This window comes from Myotis myotis, unplaced genomic scaffold, assembly GCF_014108235.1.
Source record: "Myotis myotis isolate mMyoMyo1 unplaced genomic scaffold, mMyoMyo1.p scaffold_m19_p_1, whole genome shotgun sequence".
Lineage (NCBI taxonomy): Eukaryota > Metazoa > Chordata > Mammalia > Chiroptera > Vespertilionidae > Myotis > Myotis myotis.
Genome location: NW_023416313.1, coordinates 94043774 through 94062488, shown reverse-complemented (window position 1 = coordinate 94062488; position 18715 = coordinate 94043774). Strand labels below are relative to the sequence as shown.

General features: G+C 39.4%; 1 protein-coding gene and 1 long non-coding RNA gene across 4 annotated transcripts in view; both read right to left on the bottom strand.

The window, feature by feature from the left end:
* The window catches only part of PIP4K2A (phosphatidylinositol-5-phosphate 4-kinase type 2 alpha), a 175986-nt gene that overhangs the window by 143156 nt on the left and 14115 nt on the right, over window positions 1–18715 (bottom strand). The window lies entirely within an intron of this gene.
* LOC118674006 lies at window positions 81–18578 on the bottom strand. Its single transcript, XR_004973550.1, has 6 exons — window positions 17744–18578; window positions 16808–17639; window positions 16144–16193; window positions 8172–8262; window positions 3719–7796; window positions 81–395 (listed from the first exon to the last, which is right to left on the bottom strand). It is a non-coding gene; the product is annotated as an uncharacterized LOC118674006 (long non-coding RNA).

Sequence of the window (18715 nt, the reverse complement as noted above, 5' to 3'; positions counted from 1 at the left end):
GGCCCTGCCGATTGGCCAGGCGCAAGTCGGGTCTTGTTAAATCCTGGGCGTGGCCAGCAGGGGCCTGGGCTCGGGAAGAAGGCACTTTTCTGAGCGAATGGCCTCTGCCCCATCAAAGGCCAGGAAGTGTTAAAGCCTCACTAACCCTCCGGCATCATCTTTGAATGCTATTTCTTTGATATTCCCCAACCTGGTCAAAGAAAACTAATTTACATTTTGGTAAAGGAACAACTTATTGTACATGATGATCTATTCCTTAAATGCTCTCTGGATGCTGATGGCAATCCCCAAGTACCATTTGTGGGTAAATGCGCAAACTCCACCTCCGTGCGCTACAGGGCAGTCTGCTGCGCAGTTCCTGCTCTTCCTCATGCCTCTCCTCCTTTGGTCTCCTCCTAAGGTGCAATGTAGAGTATTTTTAAAAATGTACTATTCCACTAGTCCAGATAATATGTGCTTTCATTTCCCCAAAGTTTCTTCTACTTGATAGAACTCTTTACCAAGTTGCATTAAATAGCAAATAAAGGTAAGACTTATATGCCCTCCCCTGCAGGCCTGGTTGCCCCTAAATGCCCTCCCCTGCAGGCCTGGTCCCCCCAACTGCCCTCCCCTGCAGGCCTGGGTCCCACCAACTGCCCTCCCCTGCCAGCCTGGTACCCCCCAACTGTCCTCCCCTGCAGAAATGGTGCCCCCCAACTGCCCTCCCCTGCCGGCCTGATCGCCCACAACTGCCCTCCCCTGCTGGCCATCTTGTGTCCACATGGGGGTGGCCATCTTGTGTTGGAGTGATGGTCAATTTGCGTGTTACCCTTTTATTAGATAGGATTGCCAAAGGTGACATTCTAAAAGTCTGAATGTGACAGGAAAAAGTTACAGGGGGCGAGTCTCTTCACCTCGTGCCGTTTCACTCTAAGAGCCTTTCCGCTGTGGAGGAGCATGGGTGGGAGGCCCACCGAGGGAATGGCTGGTTCAACCATGAGCTGATGAGGGAGGCTTTTTTGACAGTTGCCCACAATCCAGTTATTCATGGGCCCTTTTTTGCTGAAGAATCATAGAAGACAGGCCAAGAAGTAAAAAATTCCTTTGTTCACTGACAGTTTGCTGAGCACCTGTTACATTCCCAGCACTGAAGGAGGTGCCGAGGGAACAGTGGTGAATGAAGACCCCTCACCCTCAGGGAGCTTTTAGTGTGAGGAGACAATCTGAAAACACAGAGAAAGTCAGTGGTTCTCAGTGCTGTGGCGGGGAGGGTGGAGGAGGAGCGGGAGGCTGAGGGATGGAAGGATGAGGGCTCCGGTTTTGTCCTAGGGACTCAGGCAGGATGGGCCTCTCTGGTAACTCAGACCTGAAGTAACTGAGGGACCATGCAGTGCAGGACTGTCACTGCCATGTGCGTGTGTGTGTGTCTTTTAAAGACGTTAACCAGAGTTTAGAACTATATATGGCAGGAGGTTAATCTGATACAAGTCACACTGCCAATACCAAGAAACAGAGGGAAAAAAAAGAGCACATTATTTTATTGCAAATTCCCTGTATTTCTCTTTGATATTAAAATTAGGGCATTATCTTCATTTAAAGAAAATTGTAATTATAAATAATTTCTGCTATTCTACAAGTTTCACATCAAGATAGTAAAGGAGGCCACAATACATGTGCTGTGGGAGAGGAAGCACTGGGCCCGCGGGGCTGAGTATTCCTGCCGTGGCGTGGTCATTCACGGGGAGTCCATGCTGCGCCCCCTCCCGAGGTTACAGTGCAGGGGGCCACACCGAAACTTAACAGGCAAGTCAAATAATTAAATAACTATCAGGTGTAAAAACGTTATAAAAGAGACAAACAAGGGGTTTACAGAGGATAGGGTTGGGGGGAGGTCTGTTTAAATATGAGGGTCACAGAAGAATTCTCGAAGGAGTCCCAGGAGGGAGAGCAGAATGTCCCCAAAGGCTGTGAGGTAGCATTTTATACTTGGGGCACATCTCAATTTGGACTGGCCACAGTTCAAGTGTCCCATAGCCACAGCCCTGTGGCTGCCATGTGGGACCGCAGAGAACGCCGAGACAGAACTGGCTCTGAGATGATATAAATGTTGAAGATAAGTCACAGGTTCATGGTTGTTCAGTATGCTATTCTCTTGACTTGAAATTTATTGAAGTTTCCATTAATAAAAAGTTAAAAGAAAAATATACCCTCAAATATATAGAAATATATCCTCAACTAGCATATCTATCTAGTTGTCAGTTTTCTACAAACGATTTTCTTAGATTAACTCATACCAAGAAATGACAGATCCTAAAACCATCAGAAAAAAAAAGTTAATGCATCTAAAATATAACTTAGAACCTTACTCAGTCATTAAGGCACTAAAGTGGCCCTCTAGCTGAATTTCTAGATAACAGCAACAATTTGAAGGTTTATTAAAAGGAGGTCCAATGAAGAGTCAATATGATAGGACAGTAATGAAGAGTCAATATGATAGGACAGTAAGAGCTCTAAAAGGACTCTAAAAATACTAAAATACTCATCTGCTACTCTGGTTCTTCTGAAGCAGTGGTTCTCAACCTTCCTAATGCCGCGACCCTTTAATACAGTTCCTCATGTTGTGACCCAACCATAAAATTATTTTCGTTGCTACTTCATAACTGTAATTTGCTACTGTTATAAATCGTAATATAAATATCTGATATGCTATATGTGTTTTCCGATGGTCACGAAGCTGGCCATTAATTATGTTAATACAGATGTTATGAGGCCAAGACATCAGTTAAAGCTCCTATAAGTTTTTCACTCCTTTTCAACCAATAGGAATAAATGATATAAAACCTGTATTCAACTTTATTTTTTAACTTTTTTATTGAATAACTAGAGACCTTATGCACGATATTCATGCAAGAGTAAGCCTTCCTTCCCCCAGCTGCCAGCACTGGCTTCCCTCTGGCCGCCAGCAGGCACCCAGGACCCGGGCTTCCCTTGCAGCCCCGGCTTCATCAGGAAGGTTGTCCCATCTAATTAGCATATTACGCTTTTATTATAGGTTTGACATGTAACATTGTGTAAGTTTAAGGTATGCAGTATGCTATTTTGATACATTTATGTACTTTGTTCACTTTTATTTATTTATCTTATATCTATTTATTGATTTTAGAGAGGAAGGAAAAGGGAAAGAGAAATAGAAACATCAATAAGAGAGAGTCATTGATTGGCTGCCTCCTGCATGCCCCACACTGGGGATTGAGCCCGCAACCTGGGCATGTGCCCTGACCAGTAATCGAACCATGACCTCTTGGTTCATAGGTCAACGCTCAACCACTGAGCCTCGCCAGTTGAGCAGTTCACTTTTCTTTTTAAAATGTCTTTATTTTGTTAAAAGTGCCAGTAAATAAGGGTTTTTAGGCTTGCCCAATCTCCCTTTCAACAATCTGTAAGCATTTAAATACCAGTTACAGGACTTCAGCAAAGAGCTGGCACAAGCTCCACTTTCCCCAGAGTGATTCCGTCAGTTTACACAGCGACATGCGAAGTGTGTGTGTGTGTGTGTGTGTGTGTGTGTGTGTGTTATGTGGTCCCTAAATTCTGTTTCAGCAGTGTATAGCAAAACAAAAACAAAGCCCAAAAACAAAAAATGCAAGGCATCCTAGCCTGCTTTCCTTCGTGGCTATTTCCAAACCTTCCTGCATTTCGTTCCCTCTGCTGCTCTATGGGAAGCAGTCTATTCTCCCACCTTAAAGACGGTAAAGAAAGCTGTCTACAGAGCAATGGATCATGAGGTCGGCCCAGTTTTCTGAAATGAATTTGCTCTTTTACAAAAGCTCCTCGACAGCGCATTCATAATCTTTTTTCCTAACCAGCTGACTGGAGTGTTCAAATTCCAATGCAGGACAAATCCTAGCAACTTAGATTTTGAAGAAAGTATCATCCCATTCCATCCTAGGTGATGTATCCTGCAGGAATAAAGGCACCAGAACAAAATAGTAAATATTTTGCAGTCTTGTTTGTGGCAAAAAAAAAACCCCTCACACACAAAACAAACAAACAAAACCTGGAAATAAGACTATATCTATCAATAGTGGTTGAATAAATTAGGATATATTTATACCACTGAATGTTATGCAGCCCTTTAAAAAAAAAAAAACTACACATGTATTGTCCTGAAAGGGTCTGTACTTTTTAAAAAACCACACAAACCTGATATAAATAAATAAATAAAATGATATACTTAATAATTCTCTAAAATCTTTGTTAGCTGGTTTAGACCATCGTTTCTTAGATATGACACCAAAGGCAGAAGTGACAACAAAAATAATAAACTGGACTACATCAAAATTGAAAATATCAATGCTGCAGACAACACTATCAAGGAGATGGGGGAAAAACCCACAAAATGGGAGGCAAGATTTGCAAATAACATCTCTAATAGGGGACTTGTATCCTAAAAGATTCTTACATCTCAGTAATAAAAAGATAACTAAAAAAATGGGCAAAATGTTTGAATATATTTCCCCCCAAAAGATATAAAAATGTCCAATAAGCATATGAAAAGATGCCCCACATAATTAGCCATTAGGAAAATGTGAATCAAAACCACAATGAGGTGCTGCTCCACACCCACTAGGATGGCTATAATCAGGAAGACACTATCAAGTGTTGGCGAAGATGTAGTGATATTAGAAACTGTGTACATTGGTGGTAGGAATGCAAAATTATACAACTGCTTAGGAAAACAGCTTGGGAATTCCTCAGAAAGTTAGACATAGTTACCATGTGACTCAAGAATTTTACTCTTAGGTATATATCCAAGAAAAATGTAAACATATGTCTACAGAAAAGTTTGTACATGAATGTTCATAGCAGTATTATTCAGAAGAGCCAAAAAGTAGAAACAACCCAAATATCTATCAATTGATGGATAAATAAAATATGGTTAAATAAAAAATATTTAACCATCGAAAGGAATGAAATATTACTACATGCTACAACCCAGATGAAACTTGAAACCATTATGCTAAGTGAAAAAAGCCAGTCACAGAATACCATATACAAACCTAGAGAGACAGGAAGTAGAATTGTGGTTGCCTAGAGCAGGGGTTGGGGTTGGGAGAAAGATGAAGTTTGGTTTCTTTTAGAGGGGACAAATATGTTCTAAAATTAGATAGTGACAATCGTACAGAATCCTGTGAATATACTAAAAAACTGAATTGCACACTTTATTTTGTTTTCTTTTCTGCCACCATTTTTAATCTCCTGAATTGCACACATTAAATTGTGTATTTGTATGGTAAGTGAATTATAGCTCATTAAAGGTGTTTTTTCAAAAAAGCTTTGCTTTAAAAAAAATTCTCTAACTAGCAAACCTGGAAATAGAAAATGAAGACCTTTGAATTATGTGAATGTATTATAACTCACTTAAATAGGCCTCTGTGGTCATTAAAAATTATTGTTCTGAAATATACTTAACAGTATAATATTATCAAAATGAAGCAGAGTACAAAACTATATATATTTATAATTTTATAAAGTAAAAAATGTATGTAAAGAAAAGGCTAGAACAGTGATTCTTCTCTAAATGGCAGAATTGTGAGTAATTTAAATATTATGCATTAGAATTTTCTATCCTTTTCTACATTTTCTCCACAAGCATACATTGTGCTTTATAATCATAAAAATAAGTATGAAATTTTTCAATGAACCATATGTCCCAAGAACTCAAGCATGTGACTGTAGTGTTTATTTGACTTCAGTTCTCTAACACCCTAAGTCAGATATTTTTCTCTTTCATCTTTCATAATAAAAAATCACATATCTCCCTAAACCTTTTTAGTTAGGTAATACTACATAACAAAGTACTCCAAAACTTAGTGACTTAAAACCACCACCATTTCATTGGCTTAAAATTCTGAGGGTTAAGAATTCGAGTAGGTAATTATCTAACCTCTATGCTGTACACCTGAAACTAATATAAACTAATGCATGTCAACTGTAATTGAAAAATAAAATTTAAAAAAAAAAGAATTCGAGTAGGGCTTAGCCCTGTGTCAGCTCAGCTATCCAGGATGACCCCCGGTTACTTCTGGCCATGGCAATGACTGCCAGCTGTCCTGCCTTCCTTCTCCACGTCACCTGTCATCCTTTGCGAGTCCAGCTGGAGCCTCTTTTACCTGGTGGCTGGTTGCCAAGAAGACGAAACTGAAGCTGCACAACTTCTAAAGGCCAATACCTGGAAGTCACACAGTATCACAATCAACATATTCTATGGGTCGAAGTAAGTGGGAGGCCAGCCTTGACTCGGGACGACCTCTTCAGGAGAAGTGGCATGTGCACACAGGGAGGAGCTGCTGGGCAGCCTGTCGGCCGACCATCTGGGACACAGACCCAGAGGAAACCAATTTCCAGGAGAGTGAGCCCTTGGCCCTTCAGATACACAATAGAGAAACTTTATGTTTGGCCCCTATTTTCCACTGTCCTTATAAAATGAGAGATGTACTCTACCACTCTACTGGAAATGTTAGCCATTTCATTTGATAAAAGAAACAAATCACATTCCATTTGCCAAAATTTTACATTAAAAAAAAAAGAAAACACAGGAAAACTCTAATTTGTGACATTAGTAATATTTTGCTAGAGCAGGGATATACAGTAATTATTCTAGGCTTTGGGGCTGTATGGTCTCTGAACTAGACAGCTCTGCCTAACTGTAGCATAAAAGCAGCTATCGGCTATACTCAAACAAGCATGGCTGTGTTCTTATAAAGGTTATTTATGGACGCTGAAATTTGGATGTCATATAATTTTCACATGTCATAAAACATTCTTTTAATTTTTCTTAGCTATTCTGATATATGAATGCAAGAACCATGCTCAGCTCAAAGGCCACACAAAACAGGCAGTGGGGCCAGATTTGGCTCACAGGCCACAGTTTGCCACTTCCTGTGCTACAGTTAATTCAAAAGAGAGAATAAAAATGCCATACAGGAAATACTCTCCTCAGTACCTTATACACACATTACACACCTTCCCTGTGTAAAATAACCTTTAGCTACTGAAGGTTAATTCAACTTTTACCTTTTACCTTGAATTCAACTTTTCTCATTACTTCAACTATTACTTTAACGTGTTTTGTGACTGAAAACTGTTTACTTCCTTTGTCAGGAGACAATAATAGCCGTCAAACCTCAGTGAGAACATTTTGCCTTCATTTACTAGAAAATTCCTAAAAATTAGAAAACGGCCCTATTCAGATCATTTAGTCCTAGTGGAGTGTTTTATTTAGCTTTTGATTTAAAAAATGGTTGGGGATCACATCAAGTGTCCACGAACCTAAAAAACGTACTAGACACTTCTCAGTTTAGCTAACATACAAAGGGAACAAACACCGCTGTTGGCGGTGGCAGTGGCGGTGGCAGCCAGAAAAGCACAGGTACTGCTACAGGGCCTTCAGTGACGTCCAAAACACGGAGAAGCCCTGTTCTCACATTAAATCTGTCGAATCTGTGAATTCCTGCAGATTTGAGTTTGGCTCCCAGAGTCTTCATCAGGAGGGATAGCCATGACCTGTTTGTCAGCTGGGGTCAACAGATCACATTAACCCTTGTTGGGAACACTTGGTTTTCTCAGCAGGCAGCTGAAGAGACACAGATGGCCCGATAATCTTTCAATATGCATCATCTGAGTCTGAAAATCCTGTCATTACCGACGACCCAGGAAACGAACAATGTGCAGTCGTCCACACATTACCTGCAGTCCTTTTTTCACACAAGACCGATCTTTTGGATCCTTCTGCTTTTGCCTAGCGGAGGCTATCTCTGATACAAAACAAACACACACAAAACAAACACACACAAAAACCCTCAGTTTACACAACAAATAAAAATGAGGAAACTTGACATTGGATCAAGTCAATAAACTTATATTGGTCAACCCTCAGCCTCTAATAAGGGGAGCTATGAGATGATAGATTACACTCTATGATCTCAAGTCTTTAAAATTAAAGTTATGCTACTACTGCATAGAGTCAGGCTTTCCTTTAAGATCTCCATAGTATTCACATTTTACATCTTCACTTCATTACATAGTCTGCCATCACATTTTAAGTCAGACAGACTTGACACGCCAGTGCATCTTGTTCCTGAGTTTTCCATACACACCCCTTACAGTGTCAACTTAGCCCAGTCACTTACTCTCAGAGCTGCTTTCCCATCTGTCAGATGCAAATAAGGGGCATCTTCTCCTCTCACTTGAGTAAAGGTCATTTGAATGATAAAGGTGCAACTGCTTGGTGAACGTTAAAACAAGTTATTTTCTTTTATCATAAACCTTCCTCCTCAACTATCAACAACCATCTTTTGTTTAGTTTTGCAGGGTGTAATAAAGAAGTCTGTTTATATATATATATATTTAAATCACAGCTTCATTTTTCAAGACTAAAGAGTCCTTTTTATTTTAATTTCTTCTCCAAGTTTGGTACCTCTTTTAGTTGTCTTAGCCCTACCAGCTCCCTGATAGTTTTCGTACCAAACAGTGAATGAAAACACACACAGGATTCAAAGTGTAAGATCTTGAAGTATTTTCTTCTTCTTTTTTTAATATATATTTTTTTATTGATTTCGGAGGGGAAGGGAGAGGGAGAGAGAGATAGAAACATCCTGGCTCATAAGTTGACGCTCAACACCAAGCCATGCCGGGCCTGGCTTGAAGTCTTTTCTTTAGCCCTCTCCTGGAGCTGCTCAGCATTTCCTCGTCATCACTGGCTACAACAGGAAGCACAACAGCCCAGCATCCCCTGGAAACAGTCTGAATGGTCCTGTTCTGAAGTACTAACAAGAAGTTTAAAGCCAGATATTTTTCGTACATAGACTCTTTTCTGTTGTTCCAAATGCATTGCCTTACTTTTTTTGTACAAAATTTAGTAAAAGCTGACTCCTTACTCCTGCAGTTCCCAATCTGTGACCAGTCATCTCTGTTTACTTTCCTCATGGGTTTCCTATTCAAGTATCTATAAATGCTTAATATTAAAATGTAAATTTAGGCAACCTCAAAGATATTACTGACTGGGTCATTTTTAATTAAAAAATTAAATTAAATTAAAAAACCACCATTGACAGCTGTAGTACGATCAGTCAACAGTAACTATCCTCTATCCCTACCCCTTGTTCTCCCACTGCCAGTCCCTCTAATTTTTGCCAAAGGAAAATGTCAAAAACTTTTCAAGCTTCCGTGTCCCCCACCCCCAAAGCTTCCATCCAGTGTGTTCTATAATTATTCTTTTAACTGTAATTGTTTGACATTATACTCTTTTGTGTACATATGACATATTCATAACAGAAACTGCACCCACTGGCTCTCCTTGTCCTCATAAATATTATTTAAAAAATAACAACTATATGAATGAGACATAATTTATGTCTACCAGAAAACCTGAAGCTCCCTCCCAATTTACAGTGTCAGCGCAGGCTCCCTGTTATCCAAAGGATCCCTGGTCTACAGGACACCAGTCTCCTCCTGGAAGCTGAGTCCCTACTAAAAACTGTTACCATGTCGCAGCGTGTGGCCAAGTGACCATTTATAAAATACCTGTGAGTTTTTCTGCAACTTCTGGGAAAATGCCCAGGCTATGACTGCTGCTTCTCAGCATTTCACCACCCCCCGCCCAAACCGTCTCAACTTGTGCTGTGCTGTGTCCCTATAGCATTTCTTATGCCCATCTTGCTTGCAGCTGTCCCCCTTCAGCTCACCACGCACAGCTGCGTAATGTTTTGTATTGTCGGCTATTTCGGCAAGTGTCCAGCCTCGTCAAACAGCGGCTTAGTGAGGATTATTTTCATGCTTGTGAAACAGATGCAAAGAAAGAAACCTCGTTATTGGTGACAATCTTGTCACTGAATGTCAACTATGGCAGGCAGGCCATGTGTATTTCTTCAAGAATTCTAAGGCTTACGTTTTCAATAGAATTTTGATTCTCAAAGTGGTTCTGCTTTGATTTGAGTTTAAAATTCTGGAATGAAAATTGTAACGTACAATTACATAGTACAAGAGATTATACGCATATAATGTTTAAAAAGAGTTTATTAACAATTGCCTGTGCATACTCTTCAACTGCTTTACTTTTTTTAACCAATGTTTTTCATATTTAGTATGAGGTCAAGCACTTAATACTAAATAAGCAGAATAGGCTAGTACAGTGGTCGGCAAACTGCGGCTCTTTGGCCCCTTGAGTGTGGCTCTTCCTAAGCCTTAGGAGTGCCCTAATTAAGTTAATAACTATGTACCTACCTATATAGTTTAAGTTTAAAAAATTTGGCTCTCAAAAGAAATTTCAATTATTGTACTGTTGATATTTGGCTCTGTTGACTAATGAGTTTGCCGACCACTGGTCTAAAGTCTCTACTTCTCTGAACCATAATCATCAATTGTAACAAATTCCAGAAGACAGATGAATCATTAAAAAGAACATTTTCTCTGTGAAATTTTGGTCATGGCAGAGAATTATCGTCTCAGGGTTCAGAAAATTAAAAGCTGCCTAATCCTATCGCCCGCCTGGTGCTGGTGTCCCTGCACAACTTGTCACACACACTGGTAACCGGGCAATACTCAGTTAGCAACTGTGTTCTTGGTCCCTTCATACCAATCCCAACTACAGTGTGTGTGTTTTCTAATATATGACTGTGGGTAGATTCAACGCCTTAGGATCCCTTTCCCTCTGGTTTCAATATGCATTCTTGGGTGAGGGGGAGGGGTGGCGTGTCAGGAATGCTGCCCAAACCCTGCTCTGCCCACATGAATGTCCATCCATCTCGTCTACCACTGTGGAAAAAAGCTTTGAAACACGCTGACCCAGCACATACTCGGGTAATTCCAGGGACAGTAAACTCATTATTCCCAAAGGCACCCAACGGCATCCTTGGACAACCTGAACTCCTGGAGAGCTGTTCTTATCTACCAAAGGAAATCTAATCTCCCAACTGTTTCCACGTATTACATCTTAATTAAACCCCACAAATGAACTGAGGGCGAGGACTCTGAACCCCCGGGTTCCTTTCGGAGACCTGAAAGGTATTATCAGTAGGTGTAAAAAAACCCTGTTTTTTCCCAGGTTGAGGAGCCAATGGATAATGAAGAAAGCAAGCTGTTCTTTCTTTTTTAATGTATGAACAAAGGAGAATATGGTAACAACTCGGTTAGTAACATTTGAATATTTTAAATTTGAAAATGAATACAGTTCATATTTTATTAAAGATGGGTAAAAGGCCCACCAAAATAAAAATAATTCGAAACAATTTTTTAAAAGAAAATTTTCTGGATACATCAAAAAAACAAAATGAATGGAAAACTTTGGAATTGATAACACAAAAATCATTAAAATACAGTATCAGTAGGGAACAGGTTTCTAAACAGACTTAAAATGAAGGACATTCTCTAATAAACCTATGCAGAGTCTCAGATATGAAGCATGAGGTTAAGAACCACCTACATAGAATTAACATCTATTTCTTGAGCAGTAGTGATGGCATGGTGGGAAAATTACAGTCTCTGAAAGCATGACACGTTTTACTCACAAAAGTTGAGGCATTCCTATTCCCATTAAGTTCCTCACCAAGAGCAAAAGACCTGGGCTTGTTATAATTGATCACATATGTCAAAGTAATACACTGTAATCAAAAATTAAATTCAAGAAAGGAATCAGGCCCAGCCAGTGTGGCTCAGGGGTGAGCGTCCACCTATGCACCAGGAGGTCACAGTTCGATTCCCAGTCAGGGCACATACCTGGGTTGTGGGGCTCGATCCCCAGTGTGGGGCGTGCAGGAGGCAGCCAATCAATGATTCCCTGTCGTCACTGGTGTTCCTCTCTCTCTCTCCTGCTCCCCTCCTCTCTGAAATCAGTAAAAGTATTTTAAACAAAGAAAGGAATCAATTAAAGAGATATCTGTCTGTCTGTAACTTTAAAGGCACTGCCCCTCTTTTTCTTCTTTCTTAGCAGGTGTTTCTTCTGAGAAGTTTCATAAAACTGGAACCTCTCCGGGGGCTGCTGGGGCCAGGCCCAGCCTTGCGCCCTCAGCCATCCTTGACTCCTTCCCTTCCTTTCCTTCCTCCCCCCCAGGCTGCCCCTTCCCCATGATTGTATCACACACTGCGCCTAAAAATACTAACAAACTGCTCTGCAGGGTCACGACTCCCTCAGAGGAAGCAGATCCTTGCATCTCTCTATGAACAGCACTAAAAGCACAGATATCCTCAATTTGGAAATGCAAACTATGCATACAGCACTGGCAAACGTGGAGCCAAACAAGAGCCACCCAACAAGCAGCTGGGCGCCGGCACATTATTCTGCAGTCTCTTCGACTGCCCAAGCTTTTCTTTAGCGATACTCTCACGTCAAAAAAAGACAGACAGACAGACAGACAGACAGACTACTCCAAGTACATCACTGAGTAAAGCCAGAGTGTATTTATCACTCTTTTCGAACAGCCGAGCCCTGCAAAAAGAAAAAGAAAAAAAAAAAAGACAGACAGACAGACTACTCCAAGTACATCACTGAGTAAAGCCAGAGTGTATTTATCACTCTTTTCGAACAGCCGAGCCCTGCAAAAAGAAAAAGAAAAAAAAAAAAGACAGACAGACAGACTACTCCAAGTACATCACTGAGTAAAGCCAGAGTGTATTTATCACTCTTTTCAAACAGCCGAGCCCTGCAAAAAGAAAAAGAAACAAACAGTCTTGTAATTGCTGACCTCAAGAAAATATTTTATTGTAATTGTTTCTATAAACTTGCACCCATCTTGACCTTATTAGCATTACATCAACAGCAGCATTAGAATCATAACAATAATATAATAGCAGTTAACAGGGCCAGATACTCTCCTGGATGTTTTATGTGTATTAACACATTTAATCATCAAAACTACCCTAATGGGGGGTTGAGGGGGTAACTCTATGAGCCAGGTGCTCAAACTAACCCACTGTACGAATGAAGAAATTCAGCACAGAGAGGTTAGTTAACAATCCCAATATCACGCAGCTATTAAGTGGTGAGGCCAGGATTTGAACCCAGTCATCTGGCTCCTAAGTCTGAACTCTTGAGCACTATGCTTGCTGCCTCTCATAAATCTTCAACACAGCATCAGGTCACATTAAATTAAGATCACAGTGTTCCCCCTCTTTGGAAATCATTTAACTGCCTAGCACAGTGATGGCGAACCTTTTGAGCTTGGTGTGTCAGCATTCTGAAAAAACCCTAACTTAACTCTGGTGCTGTGTCACATATAGAAATTTTTTGATATTTGCAACCACAGTAAAACAAAGACTTATATTTTTGATATTTATTTTATATATTTAAATGCCATTTAACAAAGAAAAATCAACCAAAAAAATGAGTTTGCGTGTCACCTCTGACACGCGTGTCATAGGTTCGCCATCACTGGCCTAGCATATCGCTCAGTTAGACCCCCTGCCCTTTTCCTTCCTAAGTATAGCATCTAGGCCTCAGTGATATTTCAGCTACAGGCCCAGAAAGTTTGCAAACCAGACAAGTGATGCTGTGGCTGCCTCAGGACCCCCTGGCCTGGCACCCACCAATCAGTGGAGACCATACCCTGAAAGGGGCACACTTGCAAAGTTGATGAATATTCTACTGAGGCCCTCCCCTAGACCTCCCCTAAGGTTTCCACTTGTGAGAGAGAGGTAAGTACCCCCAAGGCAAAGATCCCAGCTCTCACTCTCTCCCAGGGAAGCATGCCCCTGCCATTCCCTTCCCCCTTCTTCTCTCTACAGAGAAGGGACCCCAGAAAACTTGCAACCAGGGGAGCAATGGGCAGCAGCGGCTCATCCAGGGCTCACTCCCTGAACCTGTCGCCAAGGCCCCCTTTTCTCTGACTTCCCAGTGAGCCTAGGCAGCCCAGCCTAGGCTCTCCTGTGCATCTTTATGCCCTTCCTCGTTTCACTCTCCTGAGTGTGTTTTGCTGCAGCCAGTAAATGCTTGCTTTGCTGCACTTTGTCTCTTCATTGCAATCTTTCCCTCAAGAAGACAAGAACCGAGTTTGTGTCGTCTCACTGGTAACCATGACATCACAGCTTTGTCATGGTTTCTGTGAAATTCAGACCTAAGTCTCAAGTTCAAATACTGTAGTGTCTTTAACTAGAAATGTGCAAAATTTTTGGTAAATATATACTTCCCTTTCCTTTACAACTTAATATTTATACCATTTTTGGTTTTGTTTCATTTTACCTATGCTATTTTTACTAAGGTTTTCATTGTTAAAAGTCTCCCAAGGCTATTGGAAAAAAGACCCATTATAAAGATTTCATCTTCATCACTAAAAAGAGTCCAAAAATAATCTACACCAATTCTTGATTCATCAGGACACGAGACCCCAAGAGTGAGCACCCTTCACATTTCAATAATGCAGGGGTGGGCAAAAGTAGGTTTACAGCCGTGAGTACACGAAAGTCTGTTCTTGTATTATTATTATTTATTGATTATGGAGTGTTTTTTTCACATGAACAACTGTAAACCTACTTTTGCCCACCCTTGTATGTAGAGAAAGCACATGTCTATGACAAAAGGAAGGAAAAATAAAAATAAAGATGATTATTCAAGGCCATATTCTTGAAGAAAAAGACCAGACCCCCTAGTCTGCATCTGGGCACTGCTGGGCACCTACACTGTCCAGAGGTGACCTGCAGAGGAGGTGCCTGGTGCTGACAGGAAACCGGAATTCTAGTCCTGACTCTACCTCTTGAGTGCTGTCTCTTTGTTTCTCTGTGTCTGTTTTCTCATCTGCAAAATAAAGGCATTGGGGGTGGGGGGGAGGACACAAATACTATCTGGATCTAATATTTTATGATTTCTGAGATGGAACCTAAGAAATGAAAGAGGTGCCAGTCTAGAGTCACTCCTTCATCCACAAATACTTACAGAATCTCCTAAGGGGTATGTAAGAGGGAAGAGAAAGCGAGACAGTCTGCTGGGAGCAAGAGGAAACTATCAGAATGTCCATTTACAGTTATTTTTACCTTAAGAGGTAAGAAGTGTAACTTATGTCAACACCAGCACCCTCATTTGGGCTCACAAGTTAAATGACCCCTCTGTCATGCATTCAGTTTATTTATAGTAGAATGTCATCAATGTGGTATAAACAACAAAACCTTTCATTAGTGAGGTGGGAAGTGACCACAAAAGTATTTTGCACCATACAGAGGCGTTAGTTATGTCATGGCAGAACACATAGGATAATTGTCTTAAGGATGATTAAAACATTTTCCTTTTATATACATACTATTTGTTTTAAATTTCCTGACCTGTGATCACAAGTGGCTGCTAGTAATATGTTACCTGGCAGATTTTTTTTTATTTTAATAAGCTTACTTACTCAGGCCCTTCAAGGTAAGATGAAGTTTTAAGAAGTGCAAGAAAATAACTGCTTTTTGGAAAGAAGCTCATATTGTGGAGAAAGCTATTGTCCTTTTGTAGTTACAGAGAACTTAGAAATAACTTTCTAATCTATTTAAAGTTACTGTGTAACACATTTTCTGAGAACTTAACAATATCAGGGAACAGACATTTACCAGAAATTTTAATCAATACTTTTGTAATAACTGGTAGACGTTTTGAAATGGGAATTGCTAGTTAATAAATTTAGTCAATAATGTACTTTTAGTCATTCAGATCAATATATCTTTGTGAGGTAACTTTTTTTTTTTTTTTTTTTTTTTTTTTTTAGCTATTTTGAAATATAAAGCCAAATAGCAAAATAACTGAATGTAGGACCAGGCTTTCTTTGTTGTTGTTGTTAATCCTCACCTGAGGATATTTTTCCATTGATTTTCAGGGAGAGTGGAAGAGAGAGGGAAAGACAGAGAAAAACATCGATGTGAAACATATTGACTGGTTGCCTCCAGCACAAGCCCCAACCAGCAACAAGGTGCATGCCCTTGACTGGAATCAAACCCAGGACCCGCTGGTCCCCAAGCTGATGCTCTATCCACTGAGCCAAACCGATTAGGACTAGGACAGTCTTTCAAAGTGCTTTATCCCCAAGTGTTCAGCAAGAATTTTTTAAATGATACAAATTCATCTACACATAGTACATGCATGATATATTTAAATAAAAATTCATGTACGGAAGGCATATGCTCAATAAGAACTTGGATACCTACAGGTAAATCAGTGGTAATCACTGTAGTTTATCTTTGTATTTTTCCCAAGCCTGCAAAAAGTAACAGCTTTTATAATCATTTTTTATTTAATCACCGCCTCCAATATAATCAATAATGTTTTTAAATCAAAGGATTTCCTGGATGGCTACCCAAAGAAAAATAATCCCTTTTATCTAGCAACTATAACTAGTTTACAAGCAGAAATTTACAAGTTATTTCTGCCTCATAAATTCAACATGTGCAAGATTTCTTCCCAACCATCATACATAAGAACATGCCTTGATTTCCTAGTTATAGAAGTATAATGCATGCTCAATATTTTAAAAAACTATAAAAGGATATAAATAGAAAGTAAAAAATCATCTATAATCCTCAGAGAGACATGTACTATTTTTAAAACACACAGCTACATATCACAGTCACTTCTCCATAGAACATCAACTGCGTAAACATGTTTCATGGCCACAAAGGACTTCAGTACACTAACACACTGAATTTTATTTAGTCCAAATATCACACTAATGGATATTTATATTATTTCCAATTTGTTTATTATAAAAGATCTGTATTTGGGTTTTTGTTGCTTATGGAAACACAGGATAAAAGGGACTGTCTTCAGCTGGTGTATCCAACAGATAGATATAAGTAAGTCAAGACAGTTTACCTCAGTGTTTAGGACTACTCCACAGCCATCAGAACAGTCTTTTCTTCTTATAAATACCCAAACTGAAATGAATTCGTAAATAGTCTCTTGTTTTGGAAGTCCAGAAATGGGACTAAATCTGTGCTGAAATAGTATTTGGCCACTCTGGTTAAGTGAAAAACAATTAATTCCATTCAAAATATTACTCTATTCCTGGAGCTTTTTTGAACTCTTGCATAAATTTTTCACATAAGGAAATAAGGTACTTTCTTCAAAACAGAAAGAGCATAAATATTTATATTCATAATTCTAAAAATTCCAATTTAGAAATGAATAAAAAACTGCATATATTTTGTTAATGCTAACAAATCATACTGGCTATGTTTTCACTAACTTCCCCAAACCTGTTCAGAATGGTCTGTGACTTATAAAATATGAATTAAAGAGAGTTCAACAACAAGACAGAATATTTTCTGCTTTTTGTGGCAAACACTAAATATTTAAAAATAATAATAGGGTATAAATAATTCTCTATTAGGTAATCATCCAAGTTAAATATATATTACCATCTTTAATTATAAAAAGCCCTTAATTTTCTACTTAATTCAAGCTTTAAAAAATCAAAATCAATTAAGGTTCAATTTTAAAAGAAATGTACTATCCAGGGGCCAATTTAAAACCTGCATCCATCTGAAATAGACCAATTTTTAGGTCTCCTGAAAATTGGCAACTGTAGTTCCCACTGTCACAGTAAAAGACATCCACGTGGGTGAAACAACTGCGTCTGGATGGCTCTGCTTCGTAAGGTCTGCCTCTGTCCTTTCACGTGTCTTCAATGTTCTCAGGGGTTTTTCTTCAGCAAAAGAAAAATGTTAATTTTTAATACATATGTAAGTTAAATATTAAAACGGGGGGGGGGGATTTTCATTATATTATGAAAATACGCAATATACTCACTCACTTCTGCTGAAAGTAAAATCACATGGCTTTCTCCGTTTTGAATACCAGTTATCCAAACAGAAAGCAGCCAGGTCGTCACAGTGACCTCCTCCCCTACCTGGCTCCCACCTTTCTACCTGGCCCTGCCAGGCTGCAGACTGTCCGTAAAGTCAGCACAGGTGACTGGCATGTTTACAGCAGATAATGCAGAGCAGAGTGGACAGCAGGCAGAACCAAGCTCCAAGTCCACGACAGAACTACAGAGGGTGAGGGCACAGCCTGTGACTCCGGTGGATGTCACATTACATCTTCTGAACAGTTTCATCTGAATTATCCATAGGTCAAGTCAAATGAGAAGTGGTAAGACTGTATAATCAACTGCTCATTCTTGATTAGCAATCCACCCAGCAACATGTACCAAGAGCCAAGTAATTCCCCAAATAAAAAAAAAAATTTTATACAGGGAAATGTTGCTAGCAGCATTATTTACAGTAGCAAAAACCTGGAACCATATAGGCTCAGAGGTTATTAAAACTTCCCTAGACTACTGCACAGTATTTAAAAATTATCATTATGAAGAATACAGGATATGAGGAAATATACAGAGATGGGGAAATTATAGATAGTATAATCTCAGAAAGACTTTTAAAAAAGAAATTGGCAAGATACACACCAAAATATTAATACATATTGTTCCTGAATAGAATGATTATGGTGATTTTTCATGTATTTGTCACTATTTTTCAAGTTTTTCATACAGGAAATTTACTATGCACACACACACATATATAAATATATACATATACACATCTGTCCTCTGTACTTAGAATTTAAATTTCACTGAAACCATGAATGTTTCTAGTTCATCTAAATAAACATACGAAAGAAGTTTCATATAACACAGAATAAAAATATTCACTATGAGCTAACTACTGGGTCAAATCTTCATTGTCATGTTTTAAATTTATGAATATCTGATGTCAAAACTGC